At 39.8% G+C, this 19,616-nt stretch overlaps 1 long non-coding RNA gene across 1 annotated transcript; it reads left to right on the top strand.

Moving 5' to 3' along the window:
- Positions 1-17,139: 17,139 nt before the first annotated feature.
- LOC125083903 (uncharacterized) lies at positions 17,140-18,917 on the top strand. The gene is made up of 3 exons (XR_007122403.1): positions 17,140-17,213; positions 17,871-17,991; positions 18,788-18,917. It is a non-coding gene; the product is annotated as an uncharacterized LOC125083903 (long non-coding RNA).
- Positions 18,918-19,616: the final 699 nt, after the last annotated feature.

The raw sequence follows: 19,616 nt of genomic DNA, 5'->3' as shown, positions 1-19,616 counted from the left end.
TATGCTGAGTTCCTTTAACTATTTTTTAATGGAACGTGGTTCCTAGGCCCCTTATACTCTGGTTGGTTTCCCTTGGATGCACTATAGGTGGGAAGGCCTCCTACAGTGTGTTGTCAAAGGATAGATACAGTGCTCCAAGCATTATCTGAATTCAATGCTGAGTCAAGGTTAAACTAAGCACCCTGACCCTCAAAGACCATCCTCCCAGGTGAGGACCTCACCCTGCCCACTGGACTCTGAAGTTTTCATCTCTTAGAGGAGCACATTAGGATCCTCTAGATTTCTTTCTTCCTTCCTTTCTTCCTCTTTCTTTCTTTCAAGATTTTATTTATTTATTTGTCAGAGAGAGCACAAGTGGGGGGAGCAGCAGGCAGAGGGAGAAGCAGACTCCCTGCTGAGCAGGGCGCCTGATGTGGGACTCGATCCCAGGACCATGACCTGAGCTGAAGACAGATGTTTAACTGACTGAGCCAGCCAGGTGTCCCCTCTAGATTTCTTATTTAAAATCTATGACCCTGGGGCGCCTGGGTGGCTCAGTGGGTTAAAGCCTCTGCCTTCGGCTCAGGTCATGGTCTCAGGGTCCTGGGATTGAGCCCCACATCAGGCTCTCTGCTCAGAGGGGAGCTTGCTTCCCCCTCTCTCTCTGCCTGCTTCTCTGCCTACTTGTGATCTCTGTCTGTCAAATAAATAAATAAAATCTTTAAAAAAATTAAAAAAAAAATAAAATCTATGAACTTTTCCTCAGAAAAAGAGAGCCCTCTTAGATGAAAGTCCAGTTATGACATTTGAGTATATTTTATTTAGCATTTCTAAGCTATTTCCAATAGTTATTAATTTGCATCATGTAAAATATTTCATTTAATAAAGAATTTCCACAGTGACCCCAAGAGATAGACAAAGTCAAGGTATTCATGTCCATTTCGCCAATGAGGAAACTAGAGTAAGGGCATGTGGAATGACACAGAATTCGGATTTGAACCTCAGTTCTTGGACCTGGTTCACACTTTGTTTTCCTTACTCCACAGCTGGGTCTACTTAGCAGATAATTGGGTTGAGAGGGAGGAACTGAGCTTCTGGGGTGACTGACCAAAGCTTGGATTCCTCCACTCTGCCAAGTAGAACAGTCCTTTGGGGACTTTTGTCCTCTGTCATTTGTCCCAAGAGGCGGTTGATGGGAGCCCCATCATTGGTATGTAGCTGTAAAATGCCAGATTCACCCACATTTACAAGCTGAATAGAGAAAGTGAGTTTCTGAAAGTTGAAGGAAAGCTTGAATTGGAATTTATATTGCAATAATTTGTAATTTATGCTCTGACTCCTTCTAGGTGACTTAATTCAAAGTTACATTTTAGAAAGGATGCTAAAAAGGACCAATAATACAAAGGGAAACAATTATACCTAGAAATCTAAGCCGGGAAGAGTTGCTATCAGCTTTCAGTTTCCTGGTACCAAGGCAAGAACAGAAACATAATGGGTTACCTAGCTCTTCTTTTCTTGTAAAAGGAAGCAAACAGTCAGAGAAGTGACACCTACACCTACTGGAATCTCTCACTTTCATTGTTTTACATACAATTCTGAACTGCACGGTGATCCATCACTTCCATCATCATTGACAAACTGTTGGCGATTCCATTCAGGAGGTCCGGGCTGTGCTTTGAGAACCCACACTTTGAAACTGCTCCAGATGCTCCTGGTGATCAAGCAAATTAGGAAAGGAATACCTGGGGATGCCTGTTAGAAATGCAGATTTCTGCCTCTGCCCTAGATCCTTACCTCTGTCTTTGGGCTTTTGATCAGAGCAGTAGTTTGTTAGCTAATAACTGGGGCTCTCTCATGAGGTCAAGAAGGCAGGCGATTCTCTGTAGGGGCGAGAAAGTGGTGGCAATGATGTTTTCTTCCAATAGCTAGGGATTTCGATGTGTAATCTGACCAAGACAGAGGATCAGTCCTTCTTTTCATGAGTCAGGATTACCTGCAAGGATGGCCCAGACTTCTCATTTAGGTAGCCGTGCTGGTTCTGATCAGTTGCTCAAGGCATGTGCAGCCCAAGGGTTTGACACCACAAGGCCAAAGAGAAACAATTTTATCCAGGAAGATTTTGGAGGAGGGTCTTGTCAATCATCTGGCTGTCGACAGAAGAAGCTTACCATGGCTCCTAAGGAGTGTTTGATTCTGCATAAAACTGCTGTTATATGGTCCCTCTGTATGGCTCAACATACCACTGCAGAACTCGATAAATTCACCTGTTAGAGTTATTTAATATTGTGCATCTGAATGCCGAGGAGTGTCTGCACATTAGAATTAATGTCAGTCTCGGACATGATGAATATGATTCTAGTGACTCCTCAGAGAAGCTTTGCTAGGGTACCATTTTATTGTCTGCTGTCTCAAAGGCTTAAATCTTTTTTTCTGCCTTCAGTTCATAGGATAAAAACATGTGAAATCACTGGGATTTATATAGGCAGATTTGACAGCTCGTTCATTTTTTTTTTACTTGGACTGTCATATATAAATCAATGTTACAGCACTCTTTTCAAGAATGTGTTAGAATGTGCATGTGTTTGGGGAGCAGACATGATATTTCTATTATAATTTTGTTTGTTAGGTGTGATCTGAATTGTTTGGTTTTGTTTTATAACATTCACAATTTGTGGTTATTTAATTGGTTTTCCTCTGTTATCCCTACCCAGTGACTGTCAGGTTTTTGTGTTTTTTTTTTTTTTGTTTTTTTGGTGTGTTCTTTTTTTTTTTTTTTTTTGCCATGATGCCTTTATTCTTGCCCAGAATGCCCACCCCCTCCTGCCCATCCTTTAAAACTTCACTCTGGCACCACTTTCTTGATAAAATCTTTTCTGATATCTCTACTCCATCTTGATCTTTCTTTAAACTGCTTCCAAATTTGTTGCCAAGACCATATATTTAACATTTTATTGTACATTTCCTAGTTATTAAGCGTCTGTACCTCTCCATCGAGAACTTTATTTTTAACTGTTCCGTTGGCCAGCAGTTTCACATGGGAATCTTGGATTTTTTAGTTCATTGTGGGCAGAGCCCAGATTTTAGAAATCTTTTTGATTCCACTCTCTCCCTAGTGGAGTGTGCCTATGGCTAGGGACATGTAGATATGTCTTTTTCTGTCTGCTGTAACAAATACACCCATGGACTAGGTAGTTTAGACAGCAGATGTTCATTTCTCACAATTTTAGAGCCTGAAATTCCAAGATCAAGGTGTTGGCCAATTTAGTTCCTCCTGAGGGCCTGCTTCCTGGTTTGCAGATGGCTGTCTATTTTGTAACCTCACATGTTGGAGAGCACAGAGAAGAAGCAGATTTTCTCTTGTCCCTTCTTATGAGGGCACCAATCCCCCATGGATCTAATTACCTCTCGAAGGCCTCCCCTCCTAGTACCCTCACATTGGGGGGTTAGAGTTTTAATCGATGAATTTTAGGGGGCCATCTACATTCAGCCCATAGCAAGATGTTTAGGACGAGACTGTTTTATTCCCTCACCATTGCAGTTTGTAAAAGACTACTATTTGCAACATCAGTTGAAGGAACAGCAAGGATCATTTGATTGTAAACTCCATGAAGGCAAAAAACCATGGGTACTCTATTTATCACTACATCTCCATGGTACACCTTCAACTACTTGAACAGATATTGAGTTAATCTGTTGAACCTGATTTGTTTAAATTTGTTTAATTTGTTTAAACCTGATTTCATCTGAATATGTCTCACATGAACCTTTTTTAAAGATTTATTTATTTATTTATTATTTCAGAGACAGAACATGAGTGGGGTTAGGGGCAGAGGGAAAGAGAGCGAGAGAAGCAGACTCCCTGCTGAGCATGGAGCCCAGTGTGGAGCTCTGTCTTGTGACCCCAGGATCATGACCTAAGCTGAAATCAAGAGTCAGACACCTAACAGACAGAGCCACCCAGGTGCCCCAAGTCTCACATGAATCTTCTATGTTGAAATTAAAAGCAAGGTATTTATCTCTGGCAAGGTAGAAGTTTCTGGAGTTTGAGATGAGCTGGGGCCTATTCTTTTCTTGTCACTTTTTTTTTTTTAATAACGGTTTTATTTTTAAGTGATCTCTGCACCCAAGATCAAGAGTTGTATCCTCTACTGACTGAGCCAGCCAGGTGCCCCTTTTTCCCACTTTCTAAGCTCATCCCTCCCTGTCACATCCCAAAATGAATAAAAGAGGCAAAGGGGAATCAGATTCTATGACATTATGGGGGGATTATCTTCATTGAAGAAACCCCAAATAAAGTCATTTTGTTTTTAGACATCTCTAATCATTTGGATTTTCCTGAATCCCCAAGAGTTGTATCTCTTTTTATATCCTTACAGTATCTAGCATTTAAGGTGAAAAATTGCAATCTGTGTAAGTTTCATTTACCGGGCAAGGTGAATTGAAACCGTGTAAAGGATGTCCTAAACATAGAGGAAGGCTTCGGAAGCAATGAGAACGAAGAAAAGTCATTATGTAAACATCTTGCCCTTCAACTTTGAGGGATGGTGGGGAAGCAGGAGCAAACAGACTTTAAAGCCTTCACTTTAGAACAAGAGAAAGTCAGAAAATTGGTTAGGGTTGCTTCCCTTGGAAGAAGTCTGGCAGATGCTTGAAGCTTCTTGGATTATCCTTCTATACATCAAGTCCAGGACCCATTGGAGATTTGGGGGCAAAAGTGGCAGGGCTGAGGATGGCAGATGGCAGGAGGAGAGATGACTAATATATAGGGAGGAGGCCAGGGAAGATGTTAGGCAGAGCATCTTGAAATAGGCCTAGGAATTAATCAGGGAAGGAATGGGTTTCAGATGAGACAATTAGAATCTGGGACAGGCTATTCTTCTTTTTATTGGTAAGCACTCCCATTCCACTTTTCCCACTCGCTTAGGTGTATTCATATATAATTTCATTCCAGGTCAAGATCGGCGCTCACTAATTAGAATGTTATATTTCTGTCTGTTGATGTGTCACTAACTGCTCTTTATGAGGACTTAAAGCAATTGGCAATAATGACAAGGATGAATAGAGAGCTCAAAACCATGACATAGGAGATAATGTTAAAAGTCTCCTTTGTCTTCAGACATCCGAGGGCCACTATGCAAAGGAGGAGTTAGATGGATTCCTTCATTGTTTTTTTTTTTAAGGATTTTATTTATTTATTTGACAGAGATCACAAGTAGGCAGAGAGGCAGGCAGAGAGAGAGGAAGGGAAGCAGGCTCCCTGCTGAGCAGAGAGCCTGATGCAGGGCTCTATTCCAGGACCCTGGGATCATGACCTGAGCCGAAGGCAGAGGCTTTAACCCACTGAGCCACCAGATTCCTTCATTCTTAAGGCATAATGAGAACCAATGGGTAGAAGATGCAGGAAGGCATATTTGGGCTCAATAAATGAATTAACAATGGAATCTACTTGAAGGTGGTCTTACTACCTTCTGGGACATTGTGTTCCCCAGTCCTAGAAGTGCTTGAGCAAAGTCTAGGGACTATTCACTAAGATTTCTGGGAGGAAGCTCTCTTTCAAAAGTAACAATATGAAGATTGAAATATTTAACTTTGGCTTGTAAGGCAAAGGCTTAAGAAATGGTGACGGCAAGAGCGGGGGTAGATCTTTCCCCTTTTGAGGACTCAGTTTCCTTCCTTGCAAATTGAAAAGGTTGGGTGACATACCCTTGGAAATCAGGTGGGCGCTGACACTCTATGCTAATGCTTAGGATCCAGGTAATTTACCCATCCAGTTTTGAGGTCACACTGCTAAGGGCATATCCAAGTGGTGTGTTGGCTTCTTCAAGTACCTTAATTCTTCTCCTTAGGGAGGAGAGGGGGAGAAAGTTCAACCCTGGTTCCCATGACCTCATATACCATGTATCAAAGGCCTTAGGGATTTTCTGGCTGCCTGCCAGTTTTTCTGGTCATTTCACATCCTAGCCTTGTCCGTGTGCACCAGGGGCCTCAGTGAATGAAGCCCCATGAGACATCATTACCCAGCAGGAAGGAGCTCAAGGCTTCTCTGAATCTGTTGAGGACTGGCTCTCTTCTAATAGTGCTGGATTTCTGCTCTGATCATTTGACATGTTCTTAAATTGGAATTTATGGGGACTTCTTTCCAGAGTCCTAGGATCAAGAGGTAGAAATTAACCAAAGAGAAGGCCTACTTTCTTATCTTAAAATCTCAGCGCTGGCAGATAACTAGAGCATACCAATGCTTATTAAAATTCTTTTCTAAAGGTCCTCAAAAATCAACAATAGACATGCAGGATGGGGGACATATACAGTCCCCATTCACTCATTTATATCAATATTTGAGTCTGGCTATGTGCCAGCCATTGAGATAAGCACTGTATTAGTTTGCTACAGCTGCCATAACAAAATACAACAGACTTAATGACTTAAACAACTGAAATTTATTTTCTCATGAGAGGGGAGAAGGTCAGAGGGAGAAGCAGACTCCTCACGGAACTGGGAACCCGATGCGGGGCTCCATCCCAGGACTCTGAGATCATGATCTGAGCTGAAGGCAGTGGCTTAACCAGATGAGCCACCCAGGCGCCCCTGTGTTGTCTGTGTTTTTCTTAATCTCTTCTTGTAACAACACCAGTCATATTGGATCAGGACACGTTCATATGACTTCATTTTACCTTAATGACTTCTTTAAAGCCCCATCTCCAAATAAACTCACATTCTGTGGTACTGAGGGGTGAGTACTTCAGCATATGAGTTTTGGGAGGACATAATTCAACCTGTAACAAGCACAGAATTGTGACTTAGTGGCAGATACAATAATCACGAAAATAAGATTTTAACTAATAGGGGAGGTCAATATGATTTAATTGGCTGCCTAATCTTATGGCAATTTCAAGCTGTGTGACCAGAAATAGGACACAATGTAGCTTCTCTTAACCAATTTTCATTTAGTTGACTTCTTGGATTGAGGTGTTCTCTTGATTACTTCTGTAAGTTATACCAACTAATATGCACAGCATGCTGAATGCTGGTAGCCAGTGGTCTCTTCTTTAGCGTGCTCAGGCACTTGTGCCTCCTTCATGTGGGTCCATGCTCAACAAGAATCACTTGTGTTTACTCATGTATATGGAGATTCCATTCCTACTTGTTATTGTAATTATAGAATTTAATTACATATTATGTAAATCAACAAACTATGAAGGCAGAAGAGAGTCCTTTCTATGAGAACTTTGACTGTTTTAGAAATATTTGTGCCTCTAAACATATAAGCCATCAGAAGAATTGGTGTCCATGTTCAACATGGTCCAAGTCTTTGGCTGTGCCTTTTCCCAGCTGGTAATTTGGGGTACCTTACTTTATCCCTACAGAACATTAACATAATGGTTGAGAATAAGAAATCAGTCAACTCTAAAAGGCTAGAAGGATTCTGTACTCAGACTGTTTCACAATTGTCTTTATGTCCTTAGCTTAGCTTAGTCCTCAAACTGTAAGCTATATGAAAGCATCAAATAGGTCTATTCTTCTCACCATACCTGATGATTACCACAATGCCTGGCATGTTGCACGTGCCCCATAAATATTGGCTTAATGAAGGACCTCTATTTGCATTTTGATACATTTCTTTCTAGCATTTTTTCTGTGTGTAATATACATACATATTTTTGAATACATTATATGTATTTTTTGTTCTCAGCTTTTTTCCCACTTAACCGAATACATCCTAAACATTTTCTCATGTTATTAGAAATGAGTAAGAAAAAAAAAAACTTTGTGTTTTGGAATGAGAGCTTGTGCTCTGAGAATTGTGTTTAATATACCATCCGTCTCACTTACCTTGATGGTTCTACAACATAGCGGGTGTGGCTAAGGGGATGCTGGGTTTGTGTATGGCATGCCTCATAAGTATCGCTGCAGAAAAGAGGTTACAATTGCTGCTTTATTGGCTGGAATGACTTTCGAAGAGCAAATTGGATTTTTCAGTCTTGAAGGGTTTCTGCTAGTGACCAAGAGACTAAATAATTCTTATTTCCTGAAATGACTCTCTCTTGGTTAGCTTCACAGGATTTACAAGCAGCAGAAACAAAATGTCCAAACCTTTTTTATGCCTCCATGTTATCCAGGCCATTCAAGACTACCACTTTTCTCTCAGCCATTCATGCTGCAAACTATGGGCTCCTCTTTGAGTTGTCCCTCTCTCTCCACATTGGGTAAGTCCTGCCAAAGCCATTTCTGAAAATTCTTTTAAGTGTTCCTTCCCACATTCTCTGTTAATCATGACCTGTCCTCTCTCAGACCTTCATCACTATGGCTTACGCAGAATCCTCCTAATGGGACTCGTTACTTTCTGCCTCAACCACTTTTGATTCATGGTTTACATTCCAGTGAACTTTGTTTCCTCCTCAATGCAGATTGAATCATATTAACTTTTGTATTTTCTGCTCAAAATCTTTTGAGGGTTTCCCTTGCCGTAGAATAGAGTTCTTATTTTTTCCTATGGTATTCAGGGCATTTTACTTCAACCTCTGTTTCCAGTGTCTTTTAAGGTATAAGATATTTTAAATGAAAAAGTTTTTAAAGATCACTCTTTATTACAGAAATGTAGACATGGCCAAATCCTGACTCTACCCCTTTCTGGGTGGTAACTTTGGGCATCTTAATCTCCCCCAAAAGAGCAATAACATGATGGTTAAAACAAGGACTCTCCTCCTCTCTCTCTCTGCCTGCCTCTCTGCCTACTTGTGATTTCTCTCTGTCAAATAAATAAATAAAATCTTAAAAAAAAAAAAAAAGCGGGGCGCCTGGGTGGCTCAGTGGGTTAAGCCGCTGCCTTCGGCTCAGGTCATGATCCCAGGTCCTGGGTTCGAGCCCCACATCGGGCTTTCTGCTCAGCGGGAGGCCTGCTTCCTCCTCTCTCTCTCTGCCTGCCTCTCTGCCTACTTGTGATTTCTCTCTGTCAAATAAATAAATAAAATCTTTAAAAAAAAAAAAAAAAACAAGGACTCAGCAGCCCCTCCACCTGGCTTTACCTCTTACTGGTGGTAAGACGTTGGGCAAATGACTTAAATAGTCTGGTTCCTCATTTCTAAAATGGGTTTTGCACCTGTATGGTTGAAATGTTGTGAGGATTAAATGAATTAATACACATGTAGTTCTTAGAACAGCACCCGGCATGTCCTAAAGGCTAGATAGCCGTTTGCTATTATCGTATGAGACATGGTTTTCACTTTTGTAACATGAGGGTAGTACTACCCACTTATCACACAGGAGTACTTTGTAATGAAATAAAATGATATAGGATCACCCGTGTGAAAGTACCCAGATCAGCCTCTGATACAGATTAGATATTTAGCTACCTCCATTATCCAGACCACAACCTAGAATTCAGTTCTGCCTCTTGGGAGCTTCCATAGCCCTTTTTTAGTAGTGTTAATATAGCACCAATCACTCTATATTAGAATTATATAATTATATATATATATGTATATACACACACATACATATATATACACAGATATATATGTATATATATATTCTCTTTCTAGAATATATATGTGTGTGTGTATATATATGTATATATATGTGTGTGTGTGTGTGTATATATATGTATGTGTGTGTGTATGTGTGTGCGTATCTATCTATATCTATCTATCTATATATATGTATATTCTCCCTTGTTAGCTTCTTCTTAAGGGAAGTGGCTGTGTGTCATTAATTTGCATATTACTTAACTCATGACTCAATCCCTTGCATGGATGGGTAAGGCAGTATGGATAGATTATGAATGCATCCCCTTGATTCAGACAAATGGAGATCCAAATCTCCCTCACTCTTGCTAGCTGTATATAAGATCTTGGACAGGTTACTGACCCTCTTTGTTAATACCACACTCCATATAGGGCTAGCCTAGTTGAGGAGATGATGAAGTGATCAAACATAGAGCAGTGACTTGACCATAACAAGAACTCATTAGTTCTTTGTTTTTGATAATTTGTAGACATTTGTTAGTTTTAGTTATAATCATAAGAATGCAGAGGTATCTATACTTTAATTCTTTAAAAAATTTTTTTGCTTCTTTTGTTTTTTTTAGATTATAATATAGAGAGATGTGATCTAGGAATTTACCAGTTAAGTTTCAGTTACTGGCCTTTACTTCCTCCAGATAGTTGGGACAAGAGGTAAGGACAGGAATGGGAAGCTCAATAGTGAGGGGTAGGGTGAAGGGAACCTTCCCTGTTTTCATCAGTAAATAATAAAAATAGGTCATGCATGTGACAAAGGAAAAGCCTTTTCTATCATTTCTTTGCTGAAATTGAAGAAATGAAATGAACACTGACGGAGATGGGTGATGTCACATTGTCATCTGCCATCCCTGAAATACCACTTCCTCTTCGTGGGGGCATGAGGACCTAACACAGAAATGGAACTTGGTCACTGACGGAAGGGGTATCACCTCTTCAGATGCTCACTTTAGTTGGAAGGGCGTCCTTGCCGAACACCTGGCTACCTGTTCTTAGGGGGAAAAGAAACATAATGTGAAGAAATATGGAAGACACCAGCATAAGGGCTCTTGTCAGATAAATGATTGAAAAGGCCCAATACACTATGCTCTCCCCATCACCACCAGGCACACCCACTTCAAGTCAATTCTACAAATATAAGTTTGTGTGCCACGATTGTGCTAGGTGTCCCTCTAGATGCTGTGGGTAGTCACAGTGTGTTAAATGCAAGGATTTCTTGATATAGTCATGCCCTCAAGATAGTTTATGATCTAGTGGGGAGACAGAAGTATTCTAAAGTTATCAATAATTTGTAAAATAATGCCCAATAAACTAGTGAAGAGTAAGCAGAGAGCCATGCGACACTTTTAAGGAAGGAATTGCCCAAAGGGAATTAACATTTGTTAAGTAGCTACCATGCAGCAAATGCTGTGCTAGAAATTTTACATATGTTATTTCTTCCATGAAAAAATCAAATGAGGTCAGTATTATGAATCCTTTAATGGGTGGTTAAGTTGAATCTCAGAGAGTTTAAGTAACTCATCCATATCATATGTTTAGTGTGTATCATACATTAGTTAGGGAGGTATGCAGATTCTAGGTTGTTTGATTCTAGTCTTGGAAGATAACAGGAGGCGACTTTTGACTGGGGCTTGAAAAATGGTTTGGGAAAAGGGGGAAATAGGAACAGAGTAGAGGGGACATGAAGAGAACACCTTCACCCTGAGGAAAGGATGGCATATCATGGGAGACCTTAGTAGCCACGTTGAAACTCTACCTGTCCCATCATAGCATTCATTCCATCAAAAAACTCATGCATACTTCCTATGAGACAGAGCCTGTAGTAATTTCAAGGAGATATGGGTACATGAGACAAAAATCCATGACCTTAGTCATATGTCATGAGTTTTAAAATATACTCTGAGAAACGTGCAGACGATATGAAAGATAGTCAGTGCCTGATGTGGCACTGGTGGGTTGTGAATCATGGTTATTTTATGTAGAAGAGAACAATGGAAAATGAGAAAATGTATCATGAAAAGGCATGGATTGGAATTTGGAGGATCTGAGTTCTAGCGTCAACTCTACCACTTCCTGATTTTGTAGCTTTGGACAAGTCACGTCCATTCTTTGGGCCTGACTTTCTTCATGGAAGGAGTGAAGGTTTAGTTTACATGATTTTAATGTCTTCCTTCCAGCTCAAAGTGTACACTGAGGAGCTTTGCTAAGTTTATTTTGTTCTATCAAGTGCTTCCTCCTTTTTCAAGTTTTCTCCTCCACATCTTCTCTAGGATGGCTGATGCTCTATTTTAGGAATATTTATTACAAACCCTCAACCTACCTTAGAGTGAGGGAACAGAAGATGAGAAGTGGGGGGAGAGCCAAACACAAGCTCTGTTTCTGAGAAGGAAGATGAAGTTGGACACAGGCTCAAGGCAGTAACTCCTTGCAGGTCAGCTGACTGTGGTTGGGGAACTCCAGACTGGAAGGTCTCTAAGGTCTCAGCTCTGACCATCTGTGTCTCCATGGGTGGAAGTGACACCGTGAGCCTGCATTATTTACCCCACCACCAACTGTGTTTACAAAACATAACTGGTAAATTCTGGATAATTGACCATTCCTGAGTAAAACAGAAAAGTCACTATGTCCTTGTGCTTCAGCCCAATGGAGATGACAAAAGGTAGAAAACAGGTTTATTTGAGGCTAAATTTAAGCATTTGAGTTATTTACCATCACTGAATCGTAATTCTTCCTTTCCATGTTTATGATAAATGTCAGCATATTCGTGAACTACTAACTACACACACTTCAAATAATCTCTTCTCGGAAAAGAGAAGGCTGTTGGAAGGCTAGTTTCCTAGAAACTGCATTTACAGAGCATTCAAAAGTCTTGCATTCCAATCTTACCTCTGAAACTAACCCTGTGTCATCTTAGACAAACCTTTTTGTACCTGACTTTTGTCATGGCAAAATGGAGAAGTTGGCTTTCATTCATTAGCTTTGATTACCTTTTTCTTACCATAGACTTCACATTTTAGAACATTCTCACTCTCAAATTTACATAAGTAACAATGAATGTATTTTTCCTAGTGCTATCATTTATCATGGATGTATATAATTTCTACCTAGCCAGAGCTTCTGGTTACAGTGAAGTACTCAGTGTGACCACACTAAGAGGATGTCATTCCAAGTGTTAGAGAAGAGACTTGGCCTTTGACCTCACCTGGGGAGACTTAACCACAAGAAGACTTTGTGATTTCTGGAAAGATATCAAAAGGTTGAAAAGAGCTGGAGGAACCAATTTCCCAAAAACATAAACAGATCTGGAGTTAGATCTTTATTTTACCATTCAGTAGCTATGAGACTTTGGGAAAATTACTTAACCTCTCTGAATCACATTATTCTCATTTATAAAATGGAGATAATCATAGTGTAACTACCTCACCCACCTCACAACTTTCTTTTCTAGGAGTTAACTAATATGCTTGGAAATTTGTTCAAAACTACAAAACCTGATAAGAATATAAGTTGTTCTTCCTAGTATTATATATATTCCAATTCCATATATTCTTAGAATGTTTGATTGCAACTGACAGTTTTTCAGACTTAGATTCCATCATCCATCCTGTTAAGTGTATGAGATGATTTGCCTCATCATTGTCATCTGTTTTCCTTATTCACAAAGTGTTTTTTTTTAATTGTGGTAAAACACAACGAATACAAAAGGCATCATTTTAAAGTATACAATTCAGTGGTATTTAGTATACTCACAGTATTGTGTGATCATGGCCACTGTCTAGTTCCAGAACATTGTCATCACCCTGAAAGAAAATCCCATATCCATGAAGCAATTGCTCCCTGTTCTGCCCTCCCTTCTCCCCTTCTCCCCTGGCAACCACTAAAAAGCTAGTTTCTTCTGTATAGATTTGCCTTCTCTGGACACACAATATGTGACTTTTTGTGTCTGGCTTCATTCACTTAGTATAAGCTTCATCCATGTAGCAAGTATTAGGACATCATTTTTTTTTATGGCTGAATAAAATTCCACTCTATGGATATGCCACACAAAGTGGTTTTTAACCTTTGGATTATTGGCTTTTTGAGACTGGCTGTAAACACACAACTACTCTCCTCCCGACACAATTGCATATATATAACTTTATGCCCAAGCCCATTAATGTACCCCAGATTAAAAACTTCCTCAATTAAGAGATCATTCTCCGAATCCTTTCATTCACCCATCCATCCATCCATCCATCCATTCTGACCATTCATACATAGTTACTGATTGAGTATAAGGTACTTTTCTACACTCTAGGGGAAATAAAACTGATTTTTAAAAAATCAGACAAGAATTTCCTTCACCCATGGAGCTTACTTTCAAGTAGTGGGCAACATACAGTGAACAAATAAATCATATAGTTTATAAGAGGGTCCTAAGTGCTGTGGGGAGAAACAAAGCCAGAGAAGGAGGTAGGAAGTCCTGAGGAGGCACCACTGTAGTTTTAAATAGGGTGGTCAGGGGAAACTTCATGGAGAAGGTGACCTTTGGATGAGTGTGTGATGAAGTAGCCATGGGTTCAGTCTTATCTGTAGAAGGACCTGATCACTGTTGCAAGGATGCCTAAAATAACATTCTTTTTCCCTGTAACAAGGGCAATTCCATCTTTAAATAGTCAGATAAGAATTCATGTAGATGGGGTTGCCTGGATGGCTCAGGTGGTTAAGTAAGCATCTGTCTTTGGCTCAGGTCATGGTCCCAGGGTTCTGGGATCCATCCACACATCAGGCTCTTTGCTCAGCAAGGAGCCTGCTTCTCCCTTTCTCTCTGCCCCTCCCCCTGCTTGTGCTCTCTCACCCTCTCTGTCAAATACATAAATTTAAAATCTAAAAAAAAAAAAAAAGAATTCCTGTAGATGTGGATTTCCACAAGTTTGCCTTCCAAAAAAGTCTGAAGTTCACTGTGTTTTATGATAACTTAGGGCACAGGCTTGGCAGTCAGACTCTGTCTCTGCCACAAAAAATCTGCATACCTTTCCAGAAAGTCAGTTAGCTCACATTATAGCTTTTTCATTTGTGAAATGGTAATAATGATCCTATATATCTTATCCTTTCCACAACAACCCTATCCAATAAAATGAAGTATCTAAAACACCCATCACCCTTCATGAAGTATAGATTTTCAATTCATTCAATAAAAAATAATTTTGTTTACAGAACACTTGCTGATTGCTATCCCCTCCTGAAGTAAAACACTTTTGCATGTTGTTTAACCACTGGGAAAAAGGAAGTGTTCTGCTGCCTGTGTGGTTTCAGTCAGAAAAAGAAGGAAGTGGGACAGTGTATTATTGGGTTTGTAGAGAATGAGTGCAACTCTTTCAGCCCTACAATACACACTGTTGATGTCTCAGCCTTCTGTCTCTACATTAGGAATCATTCTGAATTTTCCTGGGATTTGAGTTCTTGCTTTGGCCTCAAAGGCAGAATTTCCTTTACTTGGCTCCCTCCCTCAGTTCCTCCAGGTCTTTAATTCAGAGACTCCTTCCCTGAACTTGCTTTTCACCACTTTATTTTTCTTCATAGTACTCAACACATTTTTTTTTTAAATCCCCAGTACACAGAATAGTGCTTAGCACTCCCAGGCACTCAAAAAAAAACATTTGTTGAGTAGACAAATGTATTGAAGATCCTGGAAGCCATGAGTTTTGTACTTTCTATGATTTGATGTTGGGTGTGACTAGATGACTGACTTTGACTGATGAACTATGTGAGCATAAGTGACAACATATCAGTATCAGGTGGAAGCTTTAAAAAACCAGAGCATGCTCTGTTGCCTTTTCTTTTCTTCTGTCAGGCAACTAGCAATGTTAGAGAGAGTGGCTTCATTGTCAGCCTGGGTCTCAGAATGATTACAATAAATAGAGTGTCTCCTGACTTCTTGTGATAAGCATGTAATATAACAAGAAACAAACCTTTGTTTTTTAAGCCACAGAGCTTAGTGTGTTTTTTGTTACTGCAGCATAACCTAGACTATCCTGACTGATCAAAGTGCCAACCTTGTAATTTGGTCTTCTTATTCTCTCTTCCCAAGAGAGAGATCTGAGTATCACTTACTTTCAAATGAAAGTTCTGTGATTTAAAAAAAAATGGATGTGGTATGACAATATCATGTGGGTCACATCTGACTTATTCAAAGAAGTCTCCCAGACACCCCTGGTCAGCTCCTGTTTCGTGTGCACTTTAGGCACTGGAGAATGAGATTAAGTCTCAGAAGTCATTTCCTTCAGGGAACTGAGACCTCAACACGAGACAGCCCTCACCTAGCTCCAGACCCTATGCCATTTGTTCTTTTTCGGTTTCTGCTGTACCGACCAAGTCTGTGCTGCCTCTGATTAATTTCCCTCTTTATGTCAGTGGGGGTAGACAATGATCTTAATACTCAATCTCAGATTAATTGTTTGAGGTTTAGTGTGGGGAAAATAAAACCCCAAAGATTGGGCATCGGAGGATTTTGGTTTAAGTATCTATTTACTAGCTCTGTGATTGTGGGTACATTGCTTAGCTTTCCTGGGTTAAAGAACCCTAGTTATAAAAGTGGGATGACAATGTGAGTCTTCTTCCCAACCAAAATTCTTGAGGCAAGCTGTGTTTTTGGAATTCTGAATTTTTTTACTTCTCATTTTTTATGTTTTTTAAAATTTTATTGATTTATTTTAGGGGGAAGGGAGAGGGAGAGGGGGCAGAGGGAAAGAATCTCAAGCAGATTCCCTACTGAGTGTTGAGCCTGATGTGGGGTTCGATCTTACAACCCTGAGATCATGACCAGAGCCAAAATCAAGATTTGGACACTTACTTGACTGAGCTGTCCAGGTGCTTCTGGAATTCTGAATTTTTTAGATTTTAGAAAGGTAACATGTTACATATGATATATAGATCCAAAAAAAAAAAAAAAAAGCCCAACAGGACCTAGGACCTCCTCCAAAAGCAAATGTATTAATATCTCTGCTGCAAAATGTATAAATATTTATATAAGAAGGATAAAGACTATGACAAAGCTCATTTCAACTCAAATCAGGCTTTTCATCACATTCATTTCCCCCAGAAATGGTTTAGAGTTTAGGTTTAGGTTTAGAGTTTTTAAAAATATATGGATAATGTATTGTGGACCTATTTTTTGTTGTTATAAAGAATAAATGAGATAAAATGTATGAAAAGGACATTGTGTACAGTGTCACCATGAAAATGAGAATTGTTGTATTATCACAACACAGAATCAATAGTTCATTAAACAACATTCAACATAACATTCAATCATAACAGTAATATTCAACAAGCATCTATTATGTGTTCATCATTGTGCTAGGTGCTGGTACTTATGTTATTAATGGACTAAGGATCCATTTCTTCCATCCAGCCTCTTGCCCAGAGCATGCATGAGTTTCTACACACTGTTTTCCCAAGTGTTTGTGCACACAGGGTCAGTCTCTCGTTTCTTTCTTAGGCTTATTAAAATACTTCATTATTTGGAGCTTTAAAAAAATACTTCAGATAAATTAAATTATCTACTTTTCAGAACAAGTTAGCCCTAGAAGGTCTTCCGGTGAGTCACATTCTGAGCAGAGAAATCTGGCATTGAGGCATAATTAACATTCTGGGTTGCCCCCAGTTTCTATGGAGATGAGTCTAGCCCCTCGGGGGAGGAGTGATGGATGTGTAATCTCCAAGATAAGTAACTGACAGGTAAGAAATTTTCCTTTCTCAAATGCATTAATTATTCACATTCATTATTCATCAAACACTGTGAGTTTCCATTTAGAAATTGGACCAAATGGAGAAATTCTCCCCTGTCCACCCCTCATAATCAAATTCTTCCAGGGACTGCTAAGCATTTGAGTAGGTCTGCTTTTTGGTCTATTTTCATGGCAAGTGTTTGATGTTGCTGGGAGATGGAATGAAGATTAAACACTTTGTTGACAACAATAGCACAGACTTTGGGGGGTTTCAACTTTGCCAATCCCTAAAATTTTCTTATTATCATTTCTTTTTTCTAGAACATTAGCTTGGTAAGAACCCAGCCCTTACCTGTCTTGTTTACTACAGTATTCCCAGCCCCTAGAATGGGATATAGACACTTGATAAATGTTTTTGAAATAAGAGAATGAATGAAAGAGATTTGGGTCTGGGGATGCAGAACCCATCAGAGGAAATGCACGTGTGAGTGATCCAGCCCTAGTGCCTTGAGGGATCAGAGTTAACATACACTGAGATACAGAGAGAAGCAGCTGGGACAAGATCCTTATCCATTCCAGGATAAGCACCCTTTGGCCTTTGGCACATCCTTTAAAGCCTTTCTTATTGCAAACATTGCTTTTTTTTAATCAATTTATTTGAACCTAGACCTGTTCTTTGCCTGGAGTGTATCCCAGAACCATGATCAGTCAGGAACTATGGATTGCCTCAACTGGTCAGACTGTGAAACATCAGAGTGCTTAGTCCCACCCTCCAGCAACAGCTCAAGGTTTGCAAAAATGGATTCTCTAAAGGCTGATTTGTCCAATGACCAGTTTCCCAAAAACATGTTCTCTATAATCAATTTATAAAGTAGTTGCCTTTGGTGTTCAATGGGAGGTTTTCACAAGCTCTTGAGCTTTTCAGGGGTGTCTTTTCGTTCCATATTACTGTTCGTTTCATCAGAGCTGTGTCTCTGTGGCAGGTCAAGGTTTCTTGCTTTGTAGATTTTCTTTTCATTGGACCTGTGAGTTTTGGGCATGAGGATTTTTTTTTCATGTATTCTAATCAGGCATTGTGAGTGTCTTAAATGTTAAAGATAGTATAAAAGACAGGGCAGGTGTATGCTAACACATTCCAAGTCCACTTTATTACCTAAGTACTTGTTGACTGATTCAAACAAATGAATATATTTTGTTTGGTTTTGAGCATTAGAGAAGCTCCGGGATCTGAATTATTAAACACACAAGAAACTGATGTTCATTCCCCCTGAACTGAAAGGGCCATGTGACTGAGGGGAAACAGTTTCAGGAAAGCTAAAGCTAATTGTCCTTCTCAATAGCACATCCTTTCATTCATTCATTAATTCAACATATATTGAGTCCCATTTTAGTGCTGGGCCTTATTCTAGGGACTTGGAATAAAAGAAAAATAAGACAAGTTTCCTACTTTGGAGACTAGTCTGCTCTTTTGAAGTTTCCTGGTAAAATGTAAGGCCCATTCTGTTGAATTCATTTAACCTTTTTTTTTTTTCCTTCCAATTTTGGGGTCATTCTTTTAGCCTGTTTCACCTTCTACTCTGACAGGTATAACTAACATGTCTTAAACATACTGGAGTTGATCTTCATGGCCCATCTTAATTCTGGTGAAAATGTCCCTTCTTATCTTACAAAAGCTGCCTATATGGTTCGAGGCTGCAGATTCAACCCCTCAGCCTCTTCCTACCCTCTCTTGCGCTGTCAGCCCTGTCCTTTCTGGGACATGTGAATCTGAAGAACTGTGTTCAAGTCCTGCTCTTCCTTTGAAAGCTCGAACTCTTCATCTGTTAAGTGGGCTAAAGGAGACTAACTCACAGTGTTGTTGCAAGTAAAGTGGACCTAGGAGTACTTTGTAAGCAATGAAATAATAATGTGAGAGTTTATAATAGATTAGAGCAAGTCAGGTTCTAATGCACAAATAAGGAAAACACCGCAGGAACATAGAGGAGAGACAATTAGGGAGATCAAGGTTTTGCAAAGCTGGTATGGTGAACTTGGCCTTGAGATTAAGAGATCTTTAGGTGAAGCAGAACATTCCAGAAAGAAAAAAAAGGCAGCTGGACAAAGGCTCAGAGATGCCAAAAAGTCCTATATGTTTGGCAAAAAATGAACAAGAGGATTAGGGGGAAGTCATAGGTGTTGATAAATTAAGAACAAGTCAGTTCCTGAAGAGCTCTGTATGCCATATTAAAGAGTTTGAGCTTTATTTACAGAGCCACTGAAAAGTTTCTCTTTTTTTCCTCAAGATTTTATTTATTTATTTGAGAGAAAGAGAGAGAGCCTGTGCATTCAGGGGAAGGGGCAGACAGAGAGGGAGAGGGACAAGCAGACTCCACACTGAGCACAGAGCACGATGTGGGGCTCAATCTCACCACCC

The sequence above is a fragment of the Lutra lutra genome, chromosome 13 (genome assembly GCF_902655055.1).
Source record: "Lutra lutra chromosome 13, mLutLut1.2, whole genome shotgun sequence".
NCBI classification, from domain to species: Eukaryota; Metazoa; Chordata; class Mammalia; order Carnivora; family Mustelidae; genus Lutra; species Lutra lutra.
The sequence above is the reverse complement of the archived record's forward strand: the minus strand, read 5'-3'. Positions and strand labels throughout refer to the sequence as shown.